At 45.1% G+C, this 12,639-nt stretch overlaps 1 long non-coding RNA gene across 2 annotated transcripts in view; it reads right to left on the bottom strand.

The window, feature by feature from the left end:
• LOC110742072 overlaps positions 1-12,344 on the bottom strand; it is an 89,889-nt gene extending 77,545 nt beyond the window's left edge. For both annotated transcript variants that reach the window (XR_002519350.2, XR_002519349.2), the window contains exon 1: positions 11,714-12,344. This is a non-coding gene — a long non-coding RNA (uncharacterized LOC110742072). The remainder of the gene's footprint in view (positions 1-11,713) is intronic.
• Positions 12,345-12,639: the final 295 nt, after the last annotated feature.

The raw sequence follows: 12,639 nt of genomic DNA, 5'->3' as shown, positions 1-12,639 counted from the left end.
AATTTTACTATTTCATTACTTACTTTATTATTTATTACTTACCATTTACATTTACTTAGCCATTTTATTATTATCTATTACTCTCACAGACATTACCAAGGGATCTTCATTTACTTTCTTAATTACTTTACCATTTTTCATTTTAATTTTTTTTTGCTTCCATTTCATTATTCCATTATTACATTATCATTTATTTTATTACTTTTATTTCATTTTTACTTTAATTTATATGAGCTATTCTACTTTTTATTATCTATTATGACATTATCTATTACTTTATTTATTATGGAATACTGACATTTACGATGACGATGATACGACATTTACTTACGATGATGATGACGATGATATTATCGATATTTCTTTACGATATTATTATTAAGTGATCTTTACGATGACGACGATAGATGATTACGATCGAGACATTATTTACGACATTTTACTTTACGACATTACTTACGATACGATATTTACGATGATGATGACGACGATATTATCTATTTTTACGTGACATTATTGCGACTTTACGATTTACGATGATGGATGACATTACGATCGACAGATTAATGCATTACCAGGATATTACCTTTACGATTACGATTACTATCAGCATCATCATTATTTCTAGAAACAGTAGCAACTAGCACGTACTGAGCACTTACCATGCACATTTAATCTTACGCACTTTGTCTACATTCACTCATGTATTTCTTAGAAAAACCCTCATAGGCCTAGGTAGAATCATTGCTCCCATTTGGTAGATGAGAAGCTGAGGTTCACAGAGGTTATAAGACCTGCCTCTGGTACCACCGCTGGAAAATCACGGGTTTGACACCAGGACTGGTGCACACTCACACCCTCTGTCCTCTTTAGGTGCTGGCTCATGACTGTCATGCTGAGTTCTCTGCCAAATGACTTCAGATTTGCCACCTTAAAGTCCACCCTCTTCACATGCGGGCCCAAATACATCCAACTATACATTTCACAAAAGTTCGTTAAGACCTACTAGATCTTAGGGGTTGTACAAGACCCCAGAGACCTGGAGTTTGATTTCACATGGCTCATTTAATCGCGTTCTGGTGGCAAATACCAGGGCAAACGTTTTTTAAGTTTAGAAATGCAAACATGTATTAAATATTTTCTAAGAGGTCCATCATATAAGCATCGATGTGAGGACATTGAGCCTAATGGAAAGTGAAAGATCCAGGCTGGAGAAGGTGGGAGTACATAAACCCCACCCCCACCCCAGGTTTGCTGGAGGAACTGTTTTTGCAGGTGGAAAATGACTGTATTGCAATCAGGATCAAATTCCAAGGGCTTTGCCAGTGCCCACAAGTGCCCACATGGTGTAGAGCTCTGGCTTGGCCAACTTCCTACTCAATAACCTATTTCTACAGGTCTTTGGATATTAAAAAATACATAATACAAGATAAACTCAGCTGAAACCCAAATGAATGGATTCGTTCCCATTTTAATGTCGTTTGAGGGTGTTTTATAGCCTGCGCTGTGTATCTTTCACACATCTATTTTTAAATACTGCAAACTTAATGACCACGATAGAATATATAAAACCCTTTATGAAATTCCATCTACAAAATTACAGCAAAATCTAGGAGGTAAAAATGTGCAGTCGTTGCTGTTAGGCAGTGATGGAGGGAGCCTGAAATGTACTAAGTCAGTCCTCTTTTGAACAAGCTGCATGAGTTAATATTTGGGTCTTCTTCCTTACAGTTGGCCCAGTTGTAAACCTATCTTCTTCATGAAATGTAGGAACTTACAAATGACCAGATACCACTGAGTGAAAGTCAGTCTACAAAAATTCCAAGGACCAGCTCATGTTCTTAAAGCCACACTTCTGTAAGAAAGGCCTTAGGCTACCTTTAAAAAAAAAAACAAAAAAAAACAAAAAAACAAAAAAAAAAACAGCTAACACCTAATGCAAGCCAGGTACTGTTCTCATTTATATACAGCAGCTCATTTAAGACTCAGCACAGATCTGTGAAGCGGGTGCTGTCATTGTCATTCAATGTCAGATGTGGTCACTGAGGCCCAGAGAGATTAAGCAAGTTGCCCAAAGACACACAGCAATAGGTGGCAGAGCCAGACTTTGAACTCCGGCCAACTATCTCTGCACTCTGCTCTTAACCATTCTGCTCCCCTGCCTCTTGGGAATGCCTCTGTTATAACAGCAAGGCTGTACTTGACTGTAGGGACTTTGCTACCAGACATAGAGACAACATTATGGCCCCAGTTTCCCCATTAGAATACAATTCCCTCCCTCCGGATGAAGCAGGCAGTGACTCCAGCCAATAATCGTGCTACAACCAGCCCATACAGAACTTTGGTGTGAATTCAAGAGAGATTTTCCTTCTTCAATCTGTCAGAAAAATGGCCACAATATACTTTTTGTTGGAACAAGTCACTTGACTGCCATCTGCCAGAAAAGTGTCATAACAAGCATTTCTATCTGTATCTGTGAAGAGAATGGAGCCCTTGGGGTTGTGCAGTGCACAACCTGAATAATTAGACATAATGGCCCTACCCTCCATCCTCAGCCGAGTCAAAACACATGCAGTTTGGACAGTGTCTGTGCAAAACTAGATGACAAAATGACAGTCAAGCAAGGGGCTAAGAGTGTGGTCCCTGGAGTCACACCTCCTACGGTCATTGGCAGGATTCAGCAGGGTACCACAATTCAGTGTTTCTAGAAAGTGCTCGGCAAATGTCAGTTATTGCTCTCATCAGTCCATTCAAACACCCTCTTCCTCTTTCACCTCCTCAGTGGTAGCCACCAGGTGGCATTAGAGAGGCTGGACATATTAGAGAAGCTGGACATATTAGAGAGGCTGGACATATTAGAGAGGCTGGACATATTAGAGAGGCTGGACATATTAGAGAGGCTGGACATATTAGAGAGGCTGGACATATTAGAGAAGCTGGACATATTAGAGAAGCTGGACATACTAGAGAGGCTGGACATTTCTTTCCTTGGGGACGGGGAGGATGTCTCAACCCAGCTCATCAGTTCCTAAAAGACCCTGCTCTCCGCAGAGGTTCCCATTCAAGTTTTCTTACTCGTTTTGTTAAAACTTCATCTAAATGTCACATTCCCTTGCCCATTCAGGGGAATGCTGGGTTACTGGTGCATAAAATGACTTGACATCTGCACTGTGTATCTTTTACACACCTATTTTTAAATACTGCAAACTTAATGACCACGATAGAATATATAAAACCCTTTATGAAACCCTTTGACACTTTTCCTCCCTACATACCGTTGGGCATATACACGATCCCACTGATCTTCCAGGCAACCCGCTGTCCTAGGTGCTCTTGTGCCCATTGCACAGATAAGAAATCTGAAGCTCAGACTGGTAAGAAGCCTTGCCCAAAGTCACATATCCTTTAAGAAGCAGAGCCAACAATTCCAACTCTGATGTGTTTGAACTTCGCAACAATCGTTCCTAACCAAAGTGGGTAATTTAGCCAAAATAAAACCATTTTGTAAACATCATAAGTAAAGCCGACAGCAGCCAAGTCACTGCCCCTGAAACATGCAGCAGATGAAGACAGCGGCCCTCGTTGGACAAAAACCACGTCTGCTTCCCATTGAAAGAAATGACAAACAGAATAGCTGTGCACCACTCACAGCAGCAGAGCCGAGAACTTAAGACGCTCCAAGCATTTTAACACCTTCTCAACTCGATGCACCAATGGAAGGGTCACCATGTACAAAGAAAAACATGTCCTTCCATTTAATATTTTCCCTTTCAGCAGGACCCCATCACCCTTTTTTAAGTAACAGCTTTATTAAGATGTAATCTACACCATGCTAGGCATTTTTGTGACTATTATCTCATTTAATCCATATCATCATTCCATTGCACTAATTTGAAAACCAAAGCTCAGAGAAGTAAACATTCTCAGAGCCACATGGTTGCTCCCTGGTAGAAGCAGGATGTGAACCTGGATCTGCCCAAGTCCAACCCCAAAGATGCTTCCACTACTCCATGTTTCTCATGCAGTGGATGGCAGCTGCCCTTTATCATGTTATTATTCTATGTTTCAGAGACAGCAACCGCCTGTGCTTTTGTTTGGCTTACATAAACTCAAATGCATGCAATGTATCACTGCACCCATGCATATTCCTGGGTTGAAAATATGCCCACATCTATGGAACACCTAAGAACAAGTATTACACAAATAAACTTTTTCCCTAAATTTCCCTCTGATTCTTGGAGCTACTGAGATAACACTCTAATATTTCTGTAATTTTTTAAGCCCACAAAGGAAAGTTAGTGTATAACAAAGGCCTTGGTGGTTTTCAGCTGCAATCCTAAGCCTCCTCTCGTTAAATGTCTTAATAGATTGGCCTCGGCCGGGCGTGGTGGCTCAAGCCTGTAATCCCAGCACTTTGGGAGGCCGAGACGGGCGGATCACAAGGTCAGGAGATCGAGTCCATCCTGGCTAACACGGTGAAACCCCGTCTCTACTAAAGAATACATAAAAAACTAGCCGGGCGAGGTGGCGGGCGCCTGTAGTCCCAGCTACTCGGGAGGCTGAGGCAGGAGAATGGCGTAAACCCGGGAGGCGGAGCTTGCAGTGAGCTGAGATCCAGCCACTGCACTCCAGCCTGGGCGACAGAGCTAGACTCCGTCTCACAAAAAAAAAAAAAGAAAGAAAGAAAAATAGACTGGCCTCATATCAGAGCCCAGGAGGAGATGGTCCACCTAGGAACAGGGGTTCTAATAGTTAACTCTGCAACTGGAAGCAAGCCAGTGACAAGGAGCTGAAACTAAAGAAGACAGGAGATCTCTGTAAATGTCCTTCCATCATAGACCTGAGGTTCTGAGCAACTTTCGGTAACGCACAAACCATTATTAAAACCAGTAAAATACCATTATTTTACCAAAAATTACATTCAATGCCTTGAAGCCAAGTATTTATTCTATAATAAATTAAAGCTAATAACATACCATTAAAACCAAAAAATTCCTTACCTTTGGTGTAATGACAAGACAGGTGGAATACGGTCTACAGAGACCATCCCAAGGGACAAGGTCATGGAAAGAACCTTGCACACAGCAAAAGTGGAATCCAGAAGTGACAAAAAAAGGTCTCCACTCAAGTTTGATGGATTAAAAGTGGAGAACTGTGTGAAGGAGGAATCTGAGGCTAAATCTAAGGTCAGTGGGACAGAGTTCTGAGATCAACCAGCCATGTCTGCTGTGGTTAAAGGTTGGGGAATTTGGATTATACAGATGAGGTCAGTTCTCCAAAAGAACAGCTATGATCATCCCCCCTAGAATTGTCAGGTTATTTTCCTTATAAAAATCTCCAAAAAGAGAGACCTTCAGTAACACATTCCAGGCATTAGCCATTCCCAACAGGAAATGTTCTCTAAACAGGTTTAGTTCTTGTGGACTTTCCAAGAAAAGTCCAAATTCCATCCTTCCCGATTCCAGACCTGGGAACCTAATGGAACAGGCAGTTTCCACTTTCTCAGGCCTCCGACATTTCCAAACAGGACACAAAGATGAGCAGTCTTCAAAGAATGTTTCACGTTCATACAAAAAAGCCGACTTTCCCATCTGCCTGGAGGTTGCTTTTGGGCCACAGCCATGGGAATCGCAGAGTGCATTTGGACACTCTGATGGGCTGCCCTGACAGACCGGCTTCGCCCCAGCGAGGGAGGAGTGCCAGAGTCGCTTTGCAGAGACCGCAGCCCCCGCAACAGCTCTGAGCCCCTCCTGGCCACCCCCAGGGCCTCCTGCTCTGCCTGGAGGTGGTGCGGCCTGGAAGGCCCACATCTGCTGCCCTGGCCCGGAGATGTGTGTTCCCCACTGCCAAGGCCTGCGGTGCCAGCCCCACGTCGCGAGCCGGATTGTGGTGGTCTGCCTGTGTTTGTTGAAATTGGGCTGGGAGAAAGGGCCTCGCTGTCAAGATTCCCTGGAATGTGCACCCGAGTGCTGAGGAGACGGCTCAGTCAGCAAGCTCAGGAAATGGGGCCGAAGGCTGGGCCAGGGCCCAGGTCTGGGCCAGCGTGCAGGCTGCCTGGAACAGGCCGTCAGAGAGGGAGAGCCAAGGGACCGCCAGGACAGAGATCGTTTTTGTGTTGATGTCGTCCTACTCTCTCTCAGTTTGCAGCTTGGGGCTTTCATTACCTTGACCAAGTAGAAAATCAAGCCAAAAGAGTTGATTTTCCTTTTTGACACCTAGGGCTTTTTCCAAAAGGAAAACTGAATCGTGCAGAATTTCTGGAGGCTGGCAGCAGATTCTCTTTTGCTCCCAAAGTGCAATGTCTAAACCCCTGTCTCAAAATAACAATAGCAACACGAGTAGGAATGAAAGACGTTCCCATTACTTGAGCAGCTACTATACAGAGAGACTGCCCTGCAGGTGATACACAAAATACTTAACAACCACAGGCAGTAGCAGATCAGAACTCACTGGAACTGGTCTCAGCAGCCCTCTCCCCAGCTATGCCAGGCGTTACCCCCTTAGTTGCTGGATTATGAGGACATCTGGAGGGGAGATACTGGGGGACAGCTGCTGCAAAAGGAAGGTCCAGGGCCTCAGGGCAGAGGTTATTTTCAAACAAGTGTGGCAAAATCCAATCTTTTAGCCACAGTCATGGTAAGATGCCTTGCATCTGAGTGTCTGCCCAGGGTAAAGCACCTGGGCAAGGTGATCGCCAAATACCCCCAAATGACTCCACCCACCCTGTACACAGGAGCCCCTGGCCACCCATCGAAAGCTGAGCTTGCACCCCTGCCCTTGACCCTGGGCTGGGCCTGCTTGGCCAATAGAATGCAGAGGAAGTGCTACCTTTGGGTCTTCCATAGCAGGTATTAAAAGGACCTAGCAGTGTCACTTCCTCTCTCAGAGAGTCAGGTGAGAAATCCAGGTCCTCCCATTGGAGAAAACAGCCACATGGATTATCCCTAGAGAGAGAGGCCACTCCTGCCACAGCCACAGCCACCACCTCACAGCAATGTCATGAGAGACCCCAAGACAGACAGTGGAAGAACCACCAGCCAGGCCCCACCGGCTCACAGAATCACAAGACACAATTCAAGGTTGTCGTTATAAGCCTTTGTGTTTTGGGACGGCTTGTCACCCAGCACAGAGGGCCAGACAGCACCTGACATATGTCCCCTTCTTTACCACCACAACTGTGAGGTGGACATCATGATACCCATTTTACAGACTCCAAATAATGATGTTGTCCAAAACCACACTAAATACTCAAGACCAGCCTAACCAGTACCCCGGACCCCTAAAACATCCTAATTTACAGACAAACCCACAAGTTCCCTCGGACCCTCACTGTCAGACCCCCCACTCTTTATCAGATCTTCAGAAAGCACCGGCTGTGTCTCAGGATTTCTGTGTGTGATCTTCTCAACCTCCTCCTTCTGCCCATTAGGGCTTCTTCGCCCCAAGTGAGCTGGCCCCGAATTGTCAGAAGAACTGAGGAACCCACTGCCGTCGCCCAGTGCAGCCTCCGCCATCAATGCCTCCAGCCCTTGGGGAACGCCACTCTGCTCACCCCCAGGCCTCCTACCAGCAAAGCTCTTCCCACCCCCACCGTGTGCCAATTCTAGGCATGTTCAGCTCCTGGGAGGCTTCTCAAGATGACATTGCTGTTTCCTGGACCTCCACCCAGCCCAAGTGGAAGAGCAGCCATGCAGTCAGCCGAGCCCATTCTTCACGCCTTACAGACGCACTCCACACTCTGCAGGCTTCCTCTGAGAAACCAAGGCATTGTATAATACAGGAGCTTTATTCCTGTCGGTGCTAATGGAATTGGGGTGGGGGAGATGCTCATTTTTTTCTGCTGCAAAGTACTTTTCCATATTTCTCTTTGTTATGAAATCTCCCCAGTGATTAGCTAATTATTCAAAATAAAATTTCCCACTCCAACTGAATTCCTCCCACCAGAGGGTCAAGTGTTTTTATTCCTGCTGTGCAGTGGTTGGTCGTTGGCCCAGCTCTCCCCTCGGCCCTCATCAGGGTGATGGATGCCCAGCGTGAACAATGACAGGCAGGAGAGAAGGAGGGGAGCATGCACACCCCCATCCATCCTGTTTTTGCTGGCTCCATTTTCCTACCTCCCTGTCCTTGCCCTTCAAGGCTCTGCTCAGCTTCCCCTTCTTCCAGGAAGCCCTCAGGGAGCTCTCCCCCATCTCCATCCCATTCAGATACCTTAAGATACTGCTCATATAACCCTAACCTCCTGTCTCTAATCTAATCTTTCTAAGTTTTGTTTTCTCAGCTATTTCCCAAGCTCCAAAATCCCATACCTCATGTTTTTCTTGTAGACAATATCACCGTCGTCACAACTCATCGCCTGCCCTGTGTTCAGACACTCGACCCCGTGCTTCATGTGGATTGCCTCATTTCATAATAGATACGATGATGTTCCCAGTCTGCAGAAGATGAGGCTGCAAAAAGGTGAGCCACAAGGTGTAGCTGGGTTGTGAGCTCAGGTAGCCCAAGTTCAGAGCCTGTGTCACTAACCATATTAGTAATTAACCTATGGTCTTGATTGATCATCACAAATCAAAAGGAGAAAAAGTGAAAGAGTATATTTTATTGCAAACAGGCAATAAAGAAAAAGATAATGGTTTGGTGGTAATACTGAACACTGGACAAGATATACGAAGACAGGCCCCTCTACTGCATTGCTTGTAGTGGTCAACATTCATACAAACATCCTAGTATTTGCCTTGATGGCATAGTACAGGTAACCTAAAATTAGCCCAAAGGTTTTACTCAGTAATTCCTGCTGCAGAATAGCCCCTAAGGAAATGAGCACAATGTAGATAAAGATTTATACACAAAGCTGTTCTTGCAGCATGACTTTCAATAGCAAACACTTGGAAACAATCTCAATGAACAGCAATAAGTATGACATGTGGAAATCTGGCTGGTATTTACTTTCTTCTTTCCTTTTCTATATTTTCCAAATTCCTTCAAAATGCATGTACTTCTTACATGATCGGGGGAAAACTCAACCATATTTTTAAGGCTAGACAGGGACACAGCCCACTTCATTAGCATCAGAGAGGACAATTTTATGGACGACATTCTGGCCGCACATGTTCCAACAGAACAATTCTCCTTCTAAGACCACATTTGACACAAATCCTCACAAAAATGCACCAAGGTATATGTGCAAGGACATTCACTGAAGCATGACTTGTAACAGCAAAAGGTTCAAATCAATCTAAAAGTTTACCCAAAGGGAATGGTGAAATAAATCATGGTACATCCATACAAACACATACAGTGAAGTTAAAAAGAAAGAAAAGCAGCTAGACCATGAAGGATTGGCCATGACATTGCTCAGAGAAAAAGGCACACTGCAGACACATGTGTGTAGTATAATCCCATTTGTGTAAAAAAAAAAAAAAAAAGTATAAAGATATGTGATCGTTTATAGAGACATTAGAAAGCCTAGAAGGATTTACATCAAACTCTTAGACAGTGGTTACCTGAAAGGGAAACGAACTGGAAGAATTAGACACTTTAATGTTTCACTTCGCTTTTATATTGTTTGAATCATTTGCAAGAGCGGTACTGCTTTAGGCAAGTAAACAAATCCTTTATTTACTTTTTCTTATGGAAAAATTCAAATACATGCAACCATACAAACAGCAGCGTAACCAACCCCAGTGTACCTCTCCCCAGCTTCCAGCCTTGCCAGTGATCAACTCCTGGCCAATCCTGTTTCACCCCTACCCTATCCACCCAGATGACAGTGCCACTGTCACACTCAAACATAACAGTAGTTTCTTAATGCTATCAAATATCTAGGCAGTGTTCTAATTTCCAGTCCCTCATAACATTATCAATTATTTCGAACAGTTCAAACCAGAATCCAAATAAAGGCCCCAAGTTATAATAGCTTGATATGACTTTTGTCTTTTTCTTATATGGATTATTCATTCTCTCTCTCTCTCTCTCTCCGTGTGTGTGTGTGTGTGTGTGTACATACATATATATATATATGGAGAGAGAAAGAAGTGTTAAAGAAACCAGGACATTTGTCCAACAGAGTCTCCCATAGCTTAAGTGCAGCTGGCTGCATCACCATGGTGTCATCTAACCTGTGCTTCTGTCCTTCATATTTCCTGAAAATTGGTGGTTGGATCAGGAGGCCCAATTAGGTTCAGGGCTGAGGTTTTGGGCAAGGCTGCTTCATAAACCATGGTGTGCTTTGCCATCAAGAGTGTCTGGTCTCTCGTATCGTGATATTAGCAGTGTTGATGCTCCATGCTAAGCCACTGGTTTATTCTGGAGATGTGTTAAACATCACTCCCAGGCACTGTTCAGCATGAAACCAGGGTCTCTTCACTGAGCGAAGGCTGACACAGCAGGTGCATGTGGTGCTGTAATCACCTTGGTGGCCACTCTTATCACCTTGAGTTATTTGCTCTTAAGTCCCTTCAGCTTGATCAGACAGCCCCCAGGAGTGTGGGGTGGCACATACACTACATCGTCAGTGTGCCTCTTGCTAATCACTCGACTTATCTGAGCCTCCATAACACAGAACACCTTCTCCTTGCACTTACCCGGGGAAAGTGCTTTGGAAACTGAAGCCTGAAGCACAGTGGGGAAGTGTGGAAGGAAGGTCTTATTTACACAGGTGTTTCACTCCTCACACTGAGGCAACCCAGTTGAATGGATAAGCTTGCAGACCCTCAAGCAAAATGAGAGACCACCTGGGCTCTAATCAGGGCCTCCTCCCTTTCTGGTTGTATAACCCAGGGCAAGTTATTCACCTGCTCTGTGCCTCAGTTTCCCTGCTGTTAAATGGCAATAACAAGATCAGTGACTTCACAGAGGGGTAGCAAGAATTGGATTAGGTAATGTGCATAAATTGCTTAGGACAAGACCAGCATATTATGTACTGGCTTCCATTACATGACCTTTGAGGGTTTCACCTACAAATGAATCCCAGTGAGCACAAGAAAGACTAGCAACCATGCAACTTCTTGCATGATGATTTAAGAATTGCTTTGTTCCGGAATCAGCCATCATGGTGGTCCTGCCTCCTAGCTTTGCTGCCTTAGGCGAGTTACTTAACCTCTCCCAGCCTCAGCTTTTGCGTGGGTAAAATGGACTGTGACTAAGCCTCAGAGAGATGCTGCAAAGACTGAACAACCTAAAGCATGTTCTGCTAACAGCTAACATTTATGGGAGGAGCACTTTGCTCCACTGTGTTCTGTGCTTCCTCTGCATTTAATGTCAAAACACCCTAGGAGGACAGCTTTATTGTTACCCCACCTAAGGTTGCCAGCACTATGCCAAGGAGGCAGGACTCTACCCAGTCCACAAACCTTTATCTGCAACCTCTGGGACCAGATGTGTTTCACAGTTTAGAGTGTGGGGACTTTAGAAGTCAATAAGGTATATCTTAACACCTCACGAGCGCCTGGAGAAACACCTGTAATCAAGCGCATTAATAGTTCTTCAGGAAAACATATGAACATCCCTCACTAATTGGGATAAACAAAGATCTAAATAGATTCGTATCAGCTCAGGTCAAGTTTTGCCACCCAATTAGTTTGAGACAAACCTACAAAAACTGTTTTGCTGTACTGATCTTTTGAGATTTGGGCACTGCAGATGATAGCGTGTGGAACATCAGCGTAAGCATCAGAGAGACCACACATGGGGTGCAGTGGGCAGCGGGGTGACTCACCCATCAGGACCTGTTGACATCTGGGCTTTTTCACAAATGAGAATCCTGGGACCCCAAGCTGGGATAATCCTTTGGACTGTGTGCACGGCTGGGCAGTAATGGAGTCCAGGAAGGCTGAGGCAAGGATGGGGACACGTTGGTTACCACCCTTGGCCCCTTCATCCATGCCCTCATTGTCAGCTGGAGGTGCTGTGGGCTCCAGGAACCCTGAAGCCCCCTGGGATCCAGGGAGGAGGAAGACCATGTTAGGGGCATGCAGTGGCCTCTCCTGTCTTGTCACCCAGCATCGAGGCATGACCCCACCTCTTGATAGAAACCACTTCTCTCTCCTTTCTCCAAGTCCGTTTTCTTCTGGGGGCCGCCATATTCACCTGTGACTCTGCCTCCATGGTCACAGCTGATTGGTCCAGTGGACACATGACCCACATGATCCAATCAGAGTCTTCCTTTGAGATTTTTTTTCACAGGGTTGGGACCAGGAGCCCTCCCTCCCATCCAAGGCCAGCAGAAGCCGTCAGATGCGTGGTTCTAGCGCAGGCATTTTGTAGCAGGACCAGCCGTAGACAAAACTCCTCAGACACCGGTTTAAAGAAGGAAGAGGTTTTTATTCGGCCGGGAGCATCGGCGGACTCGCGTCTTAAGAGCCGAGCTCCCTGAAGACAGAGTTCCTGGCCCTTTTAAGGGCTTACAGCTCTAAGGGGTTCCACGTGAAAGGGTCGTCATAGATTGAGACCACATGTGGTTAGAGTGTGGGGTTAATATTTTAACCTCAGGCCTGGTCATCAGTGGCACCAGCTGGTCTTGCCACTGACTTCATTCCTGTTGTTTTTCAACTTCTACTTCCTCCTCCTCTTCAAAGACGGGAGACAGTAAGAGAAATAAATGGCTTCTCTCCTCAATTTCTGCTCCCACGTGGAAGAAGCTGT

This window comes from Papio anubis, chromosome 18, assembly GCF_008728515.1.
Source record: "Papio anubis isolate 15944 chromosome 18, Panubis1.0, whole genome shotgun sequence".
Taxonomy (NCBI): Eukaryota; Metazoa; Chordata; class Mammalia; order Primates; family Cercopithecidae; genus Papio; species Papio anubis.
The sequence above is the reverse complement of the archived record's forward strand: the minus strand, read 5'-3'. Positions and strand labels throughout refer to the sequence as shown.